Source organism: Lissotriton helveticus, chromosome 2_1 (genome assembly GCF_964261635.1).
Source record: "Lissotriton helveticus chromosome 2_1, aLisHel1.1, whole genome shotgun sequence".
In the NCBI taxonomy this organism is placed as follows: domain Eukaryota; kingdom Metazoa; phylum Chordata; class Amphibia; order Caudata; family Salamandridae; genus Lissotriton; species Lissotriton helveticus.
The window spans coordinates 190,601,680-190,613,852 of NC_136059.1; the positions used below are offsets into that span (position 1 = coordinate 190,601,680).

At 42.3% G+C, this 12,173-nt stretch overlaps 1 protein-coding gene across 2 annotated transcripts in view; it reads left to right on the plus strand.

Annotated features, from left to right (window-relative positions):
- The window catches only part of FAM219A (family with sequence similarity 219 member A), a 518,113-nt gene that overhangs the window by 298,033 nt on the left and 207,907 nt on the right, over positions 1-12,173 (plus strand). The window lies entirely within an intron of this gene.

Sequence of the window (12,173 nt, forward strand, 5' to 3'; positions counted from 1 at the left end):
GATCTGCTGTGCCTATCCTTCAAGCTGGACGGCTCTCTCCTCCTGAATAAATCCTAAACTACAGTCTTCCTGTCTCCGCCTCATCTTTACATTGGCGACGAGGATGGTGAAAAGACTCCTTCTAATAAATTTTTTAATTACAAGTAAAAATAAAAAATATCACAATGCAAAGTGTCACTCCTCCAGCTCCATTTCTTCAGACTCCTGGAGACCCTCCTCTTGAATGGAAACTTTGGCTAAGATCTTTTATGGCCTACTTAGGTGCAATTGACGGACTTAGATTCCGTGCAGAAAGGAAAAAGAATCTAATGTATTATCATCTTGGAGTAGAAGGCCAAAACGTCTTCGATCATCTACCTCCTTTCACCCCACCTACTGGAGAGACTCCAGATGAATTTGACATAGCTATAGCCAAATTGGACAAGTACTTTGTAAAGACCAAAAACATGGTCGTACATCGTTACAAATTCTTCACCAGAGTTCAAAAACCCGAAGAGAGTATTGACACTTTTGTCACTGCATTAAAAATACTTGCTTCCAAATGCGAATTTGACAATTTCACTTCTCAACTTATCAGGGATCAACTTATTGCACGCTGTTCTTGTAAACAAATCCAAGGAAAACTATTATCCTGCAAAGATCCTTCTTTGGATAAAGCTATCGATATAGCCAAAAGTATAGAAACATCTTTAGAAGATTCCAAACAGTTAGAAATTTCTCTCTCCAACACATCTATTTCTAGTGCTGTATCTCCCAAAACAGCTGCACCTATTAAGACTCCCAATTTTATTCCTCGTGACTCACGTGGTTATTTTAGAAGGATGGGAAACACAAGCACCAGAAGGCCTTTCATGCCCAGTAGACAATTCAGTCAAAGTACTTTTTGTTTTAGATGTGGTTCTTCTTACCATGTGTCTAATTTTAAGAACTGTCCAGCTGCCAATCAACAATGCACTCAATGTGGTAAAATTGGTCATTTCTCAAGAGTCTGCATGAGAGGTAGAAGAGGTGGTGTACGTTGTGTTTTGAGTGAATATGATTCTTCTTCAGATTCAAACCCTCTCGAGCAATCTAATGAATATTCAAATCCTCTCGAGCAATATAATGAATATTATGAAGGTGATGTAACTACCCAAGAGTATATAGTTGTTGTAAAAGACAATGATGATATAAGTCGCACCTTTCATGTTCCTGATCCAGAAGTTGACACTACCATTGAAAAACATCATGTTCAACTACTTGTTGACACCGGTGCTCGCATCACTATTGTCTCCTACGACAAATATTCTCACTTTTGGCAAGATAAATGTCTACTTCCTCCTGATGTTCTTACTGTAGCTTTCGAAGGGAGCAAAATTAATCTATTAGGCTATTTCTGGGCTGAAATTTCTATTTTTAACAAATCCATTAAAGGAAAAGTTTACGTTGCCAAACGTGGCATCAATGTTCTAGGTCTCATACATCAAGCAGAATTTGGAATAACTATTAAACCAGGTTTACTCAACCCAGTATTTATAGAAGGACACAATCTTCCTTGTTCCACATCGTCATCGTCATCTTCTGTCCCTGTATGCAACATTGTGAATAATAAAATGTGGGAACATAAATATAAAGAAGTCTTTGAAGATCGTCTTGGCAAAATCACCAATTTTCAACATTTTATCAAAGTTAAAGATAATATTACTCCAGTCAAACATAAACTGAGAAACGTCCCACTTAGTATCAGAGAAGATTTATCTAAACACCTAATTTCACTGTGCGAACAAGGAATTATTGAAAAAGTAGAATCCACATTATGGCTTTCTCCCATTGTTCTTGCCAGGAAAAGGTCAGGTGACCTTCGAATGTGTGTGGATTTGCGCAGTCTCAATGAAGCTATCTGGGTTGATGGTTTTCCCCTTCCTCGCATTGAGGATTTAATAGCGAGAGTTGGATCATCTACTTGGTTTTCTAAACTCGATTTAAAAGCAGCCTACCACCAGATTGAGTTACATCCCCTCTCACGACACCTTACTGCCTTTGTAACACCGGATGGTGTATTTCAATTTCGACGCCTTCCCTTTAGATTGGCTTCTGCCGCTGCTGTCTTTCAGCATATCATGTCTGAAATGTTTAAGGAACTTTCTAATGTAGTCGTTTTTCAAGACGATATTCTTATATTTACCCAAACTGAAAGTGAACATGATAAGGTCATTGACCAAGTTTTTGACATTCTACAACAAAGAGGCGTAACTCTGCAAAAGAGTAAATGTATTTTTAAAACCAGAGAAGTAGAGTATCTTGGTCATAGCATTTCTAAAAGTGGCATCAAACCTAGATCAGGTCTAGTCAAAAGCATCATTGAAGCTCCTGCTCCCTCCAATAGAGAACAACTTTTATCTTTTCTTGGTCTCTGTGAATTTTACTCAAAATTCATGAGAGACTATGCCAAAACTACTGAATGTTTTAGACTCTTACTTAAAAAGGGTGCCACCTTCAGCTGGTCTGACGAGTGCGAAAAAGGTTTTCAACTCATTAAAGAACATATCACCAATGCTCCTGCTCTTCAACCTTTTAATGGCAACAGAGAAACTGTAGTCACAGTAGATGCCTGTGAATACGGCTTAGGGGCTGTTCTCTCACAACTGGCTTACGGTAAGGAATTTACTGTAGGATTCGCTTCCAGGACTCTCCGTCCTGTTGAAAGGAAATACTCAGTAATAGAGAAAGAACTGCTAGCTTGTGTGTGGAGTGTTGAAAAATTTAAATCTTACTTGTGGGGTAGACCTTTCATTCTCCAAACTGATCATCGACCTCTAGTCGACATCTTATCAGGCAGAAATGTCAATCGCACAACTGCACGATTGGCTAGACTCTCCACTAAATTGTTAGAATTTAACTTCAAAGCTATCTACATACCTGGCGGGAAAAATAAACGAGCAGACTGTTTGTCCAGGTTACCTGTACATAAACCTGATGAAAATGATTGGGAAACTGAAATTGAAGAATGTTTTGTAGCAAACATTTCACAAAATTTCATTTCTTTCGCTGAAAATGATTGGATCAAAGCTGTTGAAAATGATACGGTTCTCAAAGATGTAATTTTGTTCATACAAAAGGGGTGGCCTAAAGAAAAATCCCTATCTCATGAACTTCAAATTTATTGGAAGATTAACTCTGAACTTTCTTTAGAGAATGGCAAAATTGTTAGGGGTAATAAGTTCATTCCTCCTTCTGTTTATCGTGAGAAAATCATTTCTAATGCACATTCTGGGCATCTAGGAGCCACCATTACCAAGAGAAATGTCAGATCAAACTTTTGGTGGCCAAAAATGGACATTCAAATTGTGGAAGCCATCAAACTTTGTACACGTTGCAATACCAGTGACAAAGTTCTTATTTTAGAAGGTGTTTGTGATTCTACTGTTCCTCCACCAGTAAGAGCTTGGCAAAAGATTGGTCTAGACTTCTTGGGTCCATTTCATGTTCTTCCCAATACTTCAAAATACTTCCTGGTTCTTATTGATCATCTTTCCAGGTGGGTTGAAGTTGAACCAATCAATGTGCCCAACTCTAAGAGTGTCATTGATTGTCTGAGCAAAATTTTTCTGAGGGAAGGTTGTCCGGAAGAAATTCTCACTGACAACGGAGTACAATTTATTTCCAAAGAAATGAGTGTTTTTCTAAAAAATTGCTGTATTAAACATACCAGAACTCCGTTGTATCATCCCCAAAGTAATGGCAAAACTGAGAGGTCATTGTTGAATGTGTGCAGGCTGCTTTTAGATCAAAAGACTGCATTTTTCAAGCTGTAAAAGATCTTATATGGTCTTATCGAATTTCCCCCCATGTTGCTACAGGTTTTTCCCCCTTTGAATTGATGAGAGGGAGGAAAGCTTGTTCCCAAGCTTTTCCATTTTGGATGGTTAAAAGTATTCACCAAGGCTGTGATTTAGAAAAAATTTGGGAATGTGCTAACAGAAATTCTTCTAGTTCACTGCCTTACAATGTGGATGCGAGAAAGAAGTCCTCTCCAAGTATTCGTGCGGGTGAGTGGGTTAGAATTAAGAATCCTGTCACAGTTAAGAAAGGTTTTTCAAAATTTCTTGATTCTCAACAAGTTGTAGAAGTTCGCAAGAATGCAGTCAAACTATCTAATGGTAATTGGTGGAGTACTTCTCGTGTAGCCAGAGATCCCTCCCATGTAACTGTTTCTCCATCCAATGTCAATGTTCATGATGATATAAAGAAAAGTTCTGATGTGAAAGGTACCAGTGGTCCTAGGAAAAGTTTAAGAACAACTGTTAGGCCCAACAGATTTCGTGATTTTATTTAACTTAATTTATTGTGATTCTCATTATATTTTCAGAATTGTTTTTTTTTCTTTATAAAAGGGGGGAGGTGTGTGGTGATCTGCTGTGCCTATCCTTCAAGCTGGACGGCTCTCTCCTCCTGAATAAATCCTAAACTACAGTCTTCCTGTCTCCGCCTCATCTTTACATGAACCTTTAGTGAGTTAACAAAATGCTGTATGTTTAGAAAGGGTGTGTGTCTTTTTGGGGGTTGAGGCACTCTCGCTTGTCAGTGTGACTGAGCTAGAATAGCCTAAGATCCTTCAGAATGACCGATGGAGTGGGTATAATAATGGCCTTTGGCTGGTGCTGAAAATCAAACCGTAAGAGTGTGCAGCACCCAGGACAAGTCTAGATACAGGGGCCATTCTGCCACTAAAGTCTAGATACTGTACTGTAAAGTCTAGATACTGTACCTCTAGGCCTGAAAGTCTTAGCCTGCACTTTGCAAAGAATAACGGAAAGGTGCGGTACAATTCTCTGACTGTATTTACAGAAAACTGGATAGGCCAGTTGGCTTCTTTCTTCCACGAGAAAATATAAGATTAAAAAATCATCAGCTACCTCCGAGGTGCCGCAGAACGACACTCTTTCTGCCTTGTGCCCAACTACTCCGGTTGGCATTGCTACCATCTTTCAGTTCCCTCCTATTACCCTGGAGCATTCTCTGTCCATAATGAAAAACTTAGTCGGGGTCTCTGTCCGATCCCTGCCCTGCAGAAACACTTGCTGCTATGTCGGAGATCATTAATCCAGAGGTCAACAAGGTTCTGAACTTGTCATTGAGTCGGGCCAGGTTCCATCTATTTGGAAGAGGGTAAAAATCCTCCCCATGCTAAAAAAAAACCTACGGCAGATCCTACTTCAACATCTAATTATAGGCCTATTTCTCTGCTGCCTTTCTTTGCGAAATCCATTTAAAAAATATGTGAATGCTATAATTACTGATTTCGCTGAAACAAACAGCCTCCTCCATAAGAGTCAATCCGGTTTCCGTGTTAATTTTAGCATGGAGACAGTCTTACTCGAGATATCCGAGTCCATTAAGGAGACCCTAGATACGGGAGGAGGAGCGGTTCTATTCCTACTTGATCTGTCCGCTGCTTTTGACATCGTGCCCTATGACCGTCTCCTGCAGAGGCTAAGGGAGTGTGGTCTTGGTTGCACGGTGTTAGAATGGTTCCCATTTTGCAGCCTGCATCCCTCCCTTGAAGGTAGGTGTCCCTCAGGGTTCCATTCTGAGCCCATTGTTGTTCAGTCTCTATTTGGCTCCTCTCGCCCCTTTGGCCGATGCCCATGCTGCAACTATTATATCCTATGCTGATAATACTCAGCTGTTGTTCACCTGTAAAAGGGGCGAGGAGCCCGACGGAGAGAGGATTAACAAATGCCTAAGCGGGTTTTTACATGGTTTAGATTCAACCAACGGCAGTGTAACCCTGAGAAATCAGAGGTGATCCTTTTTGGCTCATTTACCTAGGAAGCATGGAGGTGACCTAGTGATACACCACCTCCTCAGCCATCTGTAGGAGCAGTGAGGAATCTGGGGGTAAAAATGGATGCCTCCCTTGACATGAAACTCAAGTAAAATCAGTTGCTGGGACCTGTTATGGCATCCTGAAAATGCTCCGGAGATTTCTTCCCCTCCTTTTGCTCACTCATAGAAGGACGTAGGTCCAGGCTCTTATAACATCAAGACTGGACTACACAAACGTCCTCTTCGTAGGCCTCCCGGATTGCCTCTTCCATAAACTTCAAGTTATACAAAACATGGCTGCCAGAGCAATTCTTATGTTGGGTCCAAGAGAACGGATCTCACTCCATCAAATGAATTTACACTGGCTGCCGATTCATAATTGAATTCACTTTAAGGATCTTGTGTTGGCCTTTAAATCTCTTCATGGCATAGGAAACCCCATACATTAGGAAGCGGGCGTCTTTCTACACTCCTAGCAGAAATCTAAGATCCTCTCAACTTCATTTGATGACGTTGCCTAGGTTTGCCCGCTCACGCAGGGACGGACTCTCCCTCCAGGTACAAGCGGCCCGACTCTGGAATAGGCTGCCCACCACACCTAGACAACTGGAGGACTTGGGGCTCTTCAGAAAACACCTGAAAACATGGCTATTCCTTGACCAATCTATCTACAGAGTCTGCCTCGAAACGTTTTTATACGCTCAGCTTAGCGCCGGGAAACTCTATTGAGTAGCTGTGCGCTTTATATAAAAATTAAATAACATAAATAACACTCAAGAGTGCACTTTGTAGCCTCTTTCCCAGCCCTGGAGCATGCAAATGAAATACGCCACAGGGTAGCTGCAGCAAAATAATTCCTTATTCTTCAGCATACACTCACACACTGCTCCTTATCTCATACCCAACATTAACCACCACCTTGTCCCCACATATCAAATGTTTTCTCTCCAAAGTCCACCACAAGGGTTTTAGAGCGCATAGCATGAATATGCTACATCTCCCTCTTTGTTAAATAAAAGGTGACAGACAACACTAAAATCACATTTCCTCGATTAGTCGACAAGGCGCTTACACTTGTCTGTCGGCTAGGGTGATCCGAGATGGTCGAGTTCCACCCTGATCGGGCAACCGGGACATAGGCTTAGGTGCTTCAGTGGGACATGCTGGCGGGGTCATCAAATCATGAAACCATGCTTGAGGCAAGTGCTGCAGTAGGTGTTTAAAGTGTGATGCATCCTGAGTGATGTATTGTCTTGGAGGATATGCTGTCACAATGTGTTCTTTGCAAGCAACAGCCTGTAAAGGAGTGTTGGTTTTCCGTTTTTGTTTATGTTTAACCCGTACCCAGTCTCCTTTGTCTAAGGCTGTCTCTGTGGCATGGCGACGCAGATCTGCATACGTTTTTTCTTTTCAGAGTCGCATTGATGTCTCGAACCTTGTCATAGTTCACTTATCGCACTGTGAGAGCAAGGGATCCCCTCTAAAGGACAAAATGAGGTCTGGGAGTAAGAGGGGGACTAACAGAGCAATATGAACCAGGAAACACTCCCCTTAGACCTATATTTCTTTTATAGTAGATTGAATATAGTATGGGTAAACATGTATGGCAAGCATCAAATATTTATAACATCACAAATTAGTTATTTTCATTGACCATATTTTTATTTTCATTAGTTTCTTAATTCCTTTTTTTCCCAATGCATTAGATGTAATTTTTATAAATAAATACAAAACTTTTTTTGTTTCTTTTTTTTGTAAAAAAATTGTGTATTCATATGATCAATCATGCAAAAATCAATACAATTTGATTGGTCCCCAAATTGACACAAATTCTTACAACTCATTCATTCTTCACATACCTTCACATTCATACAAGACACTTATGCACATCTGGAATAAACGGGAAACATAAGATGTAAACTGCAACCCTCTCCCAAGCATGGGCAGGAAGGTCCGACATTGTCACTCTGTGCTGCATCACCTTGAGAGACAATTGCAAATGTGACAATTCCGGGATTCAACCCATATACTAATCCGCAGACTGAGAGCTGCGAGCAAGGACCGAACAGCATTCGTCAGTTTTAAAACTTACAGAAGAATTCTGCTCCTTGAGTATTGAAACTCTTGTCTTTGGACTCTGTCAATTTGGAATCAGAAATAATATATGCTATATATGTGGAAATAGCCTTGAGGAAGCCCCGGCGCAACTCGCCAATAGGGGGCGAAACACGTGTCGGCTGTCCATGTTTCACTATAAAACAATAAAGATGTCTCACTGCAATCTGAAGTAGCCCTGGCTTTTGTATGACGACTTGAAAGAACGGATATTAATCCAAACAAGTACCTTTTTGATCTCTCATGGAGTACACACTCTCTTTTCTACAAACCTGTCTTCCTCTATGAAGCTCAAGAGTTCCAGAGCTTCGAGTGTGTGTCCAACTACCTACAAAAGTAGCTTATCAAAGCGTTGTTTAAACCTTGGAATCCTTGGACCTTTCTGTCATGTTGGTAACGCAAATGTGACATGCCCTCAGTTCCTACTTAACTCGCTTTGTCTAGGTGAGGAAACCACACTCGATCTCTTAAGGCTTTCTTGGTGGCCACAATACCACTGTGTCCTTCATGGGCCAGGGCGATGGCCTCATGGGCCAGCACAATGACCTGCTGTCTTAGGCTTCCAGGTGTGATCATTCTTAAGCCTCGCATTATTACACCTTCTTTGGTGATTGCCAACAAATCCTGTATATTTTTTAACGTTTGGGATTCAACATCATCAGCTTTGGGCCGGGTACTTCTCCTCCATGGTTGTGTGGCAATAAGTTCTTTGATTATGGTCAAGTCTTTACCTGCATTGGTAGCAGCAATGATTTGTTCCATAGACAGAGTCACTGGTTCGCTGGATCTCACAATAAAGTTGAGCCAGGCTTTAACTATTTTGGATGTCGAACTGTGACGATGTAGCGGCACTCGTGAAAAGTAATCTGCTGGGTTTTGACTCTTCCCTAGTTTATGCACAATCACATAGTCGTACTCTTGCATTCTCAACCCCCCTCTTGATGCTAGTGGGCATCTTCGCCTTTGGGTTGCAAAAGATTGTGATTGCCTTGTGATCTGTGATGATAGTGAATTGTTTTCCATAGAGGAATACATGAAAATGGTCACAGGCCACACCACAGTCAGAAAGAATCTCCTTCTCCGGCTGAGAGTGGGCACTGACATGGCTACAATGTGTCTCTGAGCATTCACATGGCCATTGTTTTGGCTAAGGATTGCTCGAGCCCTACTGGGCTCGTATCAACTGTTATTTCAGTATGTAACTTGGGGTTAAAGTTGGCCATTTCAGTTGCATTCTCAATTGCATGTTTGATGTCTTTGAAACTCCGGACGCATTGCAACGACCACTGATATGATACATTTCACTTTAAGTGTCTCAATGGGACACTCACTGTAGCAAAGTTGCAAATGTAGCTTGAGCAATAACTGGCCATGCCTAGAAAGGATTGCAGCATGGTAATATCTTGGCAGGGGGACTAGTGGATGATAGGCCTTGCACATTGTCTGGATCTGGAGTAATTCCCCCATTAGACAACATGTGCCCAAAAACCTGAGTTCGATTTTGTGAAACTCACACTTTGGAGCTTTCAGAGTGCTACCTGCATCAGCAAGTAACTGACAATTGGTTAAGGACTTTGTAGTGTTTGTCTTGTGTTCTCCCAAAAATCAGAATGTCATCACTGTAATTGAAAGTAATTAACATCCTGAAAGATCTCCGCAGCTGAAGATACTCCAAAACGTAGTCTTTTTTTATCAGAAAACGCAACATGAGTCGCAAAAGTTAGTAATGTACCTGCAGTTCTCCTCCAGCTGTGACCGCTGCAGGTAAGAGCGGTGCGCCAGGTGAAGGGGGATTTCGAGAGACGACCACAAGGGAACATTTATTAATTCTTTATTTAATTTTCCCTCGTGGTCCTCTCTCGAAATCCCCCCTCACCTGGCCCCACCGCTCTTACCTGCAGCGGCCACGGCGGTCCAGCTCGAGTTGATGGTATCCTTTTTTTTTTTTTTAAGTCAAACAGGAAGACACGTTGACTCCGTTCAGTTACATGACCATGTCCATGATGTGTGGACCAGAGTGTCTCTTCCTCTCAATGGCTTTGTTTGCCTGGCACAAATTAACACAAATGTGCAATGCTCCTCTACTGTCCTTTTTGGTACTACTACTATGGGCGAGACCCATGGCTTGGGGCCTGTGGAACGTTCAATGATGTTATGCTTTAAAAGCACTTCCAACTCTTTCTGTACAGATACTTGTAAGTGGAAGGCAACTGTGGTCAGTGGCGTCGCTAGGGGGGTGCGGGGGGTGCGGACCGCACCGGGTGACACCTTCACGTGGGGTGAAACCAAAATGCCAAATATTACTGTTCCCATTAGTCATTACTAAGGCATTCTAATCTGCCGAAAAGCCCACATGTTAAATTGTACCCAAAAATGTCCTCAAGGGCCAAACTTTAAAAGCAGTCTTTCACTCACTATTGATAGAACTGGCCTCGAATAACAGCACAGAATGCTATTGCTGCTCTTTGACCTTGGCCCATTGCATTCTGGGATTTCCGGAGTCCCGGTATTCAGCGCGACTGCGCGAGGACAGCACAAGCTAAACTCTTGGTACCGCCTGGCACTTTCTCTCCAAAGGAAGGGCACAAACTGAAACTGTGCATGTCATGAAGTCACATAAAGCTGGCGCTCTGCACACCCGTCCCTTCTCTCCCGGTGCTATTAGTTCAACGGCGGAACGGGCCCAGCAATTAACACAAATTCAGCAGCAGCGTCATTCCTGGTGACTGGAGGCCTTGCGGGACTTCGGGTGGCGCGGGCCTGCGCAGAGGAGGCCCTTTGCTGGGAACAGAAAAGTGTAACCGGTGAGAATAAATTGTAAAAAAAAAATACACTTACTTCCATTGCCACTGTCTCGTATAACCGCATACTGCATCATTTGTTAAGGTGCACAAGTGAAATGTTTTTAATTCCAGTACTTGCAAGTTACCATTTGTATTTTATGCCGAAAGTTCGATCCACATCTTTTTTCAACTGTTTCTGATTTATGTTGAGAAACTGAGCACTCGTGTTAAAGTACTTTTCTCCCCCGCCGACCTAAACTATATTATCTAATTCTACAGCTTCTTACATTAGAACCTCTCAGAGGGACCACTAAAAGATACGTTCTTCACAAAATATTTTCCACCCCCACTGTACCCCCCCATCAATCCAGCTTCTAAACCCTTTCTAGTAAGAACCAGTATACATGTATTGCCATGAGTGCGAAAATATATATTTTTACCGTTCTGGAGTACACATGAAGTGAAAAATTGCACCGCTGTAACAGTACCTGTTCAATCTTTGTAATGTTACCCAAATGCGGCACTTTACTCTTTAGCGGTCCCTTGTATTCATGTGACATTGTGTAGGCGGCAAGCAATGCAATTACACAAAATGTAATACATGCGCGATCATACAAGGACTTTGATCGTGGCATGTAAATATATTATGTAGTTTTGAGAATGAGTTTAGAGCATATAGTAATCTCAAGACACAGGCAAGGTCACCATACAGAAAGAGGGCAAAGTGCAGTGACTTGAGACACATGGAAGTTCTGTAATCCACCAGAGTTTATGGAAGTTAAATGCCGACAAATTAGGTCAAAGACCATAGCTAGCTGTAAAGCTCGCAGTGAAATGTCTGGAGCAGCTTTCTGTTGCGAGCACATCCGAGCTCTGCAAGTTTTCAGCATTTATTTTTCTGAGCTGTCTACTTGATTATCTCTGCGCAGAGCAGCTCAAAGATCAGGGGCTCCATGGTGGGCGCAGGAATCGTACCGCCGAGTAGGCCGGGATATGAAATCCCTTCCAGCATCAGCTGTTTATTGAAAGGTGCTCAGCGCGGGAGCCCACCTTCCGATTTATGAGAGCAATAAAGCTCCAAACTCTCACACTTGCGGACTCGAAGGAGGTCCATGGGGTAAGTCTTGAGGGGGTGACACCATGTGTTACCGCACTGGGTGACACCAACCCTAGTGACGCCACTGACTGTGGTGTTGCTGAGCCACAGAGTGAATGCCTTCTTTGATGTGAAGCTGTACTTACATTTTCTGGAGTTTTCCCAGGCCATGAAACAACTAAGGAAACTGGCTCGTGATCTCAGGCTGAGCTCAGAGGTTGTAGTTGTGGAATATAAACCCCATGTCAGCAGCAGTGGCAAAACTGAGCAAACAGGCAATCAGTGAAGTCACTTGTAGAATATGAATGGGGGTACGTTGCAAACGGTCAGGGAGAGCAGCATATCTCCTACGCGTTGCCAGATGTAGAATC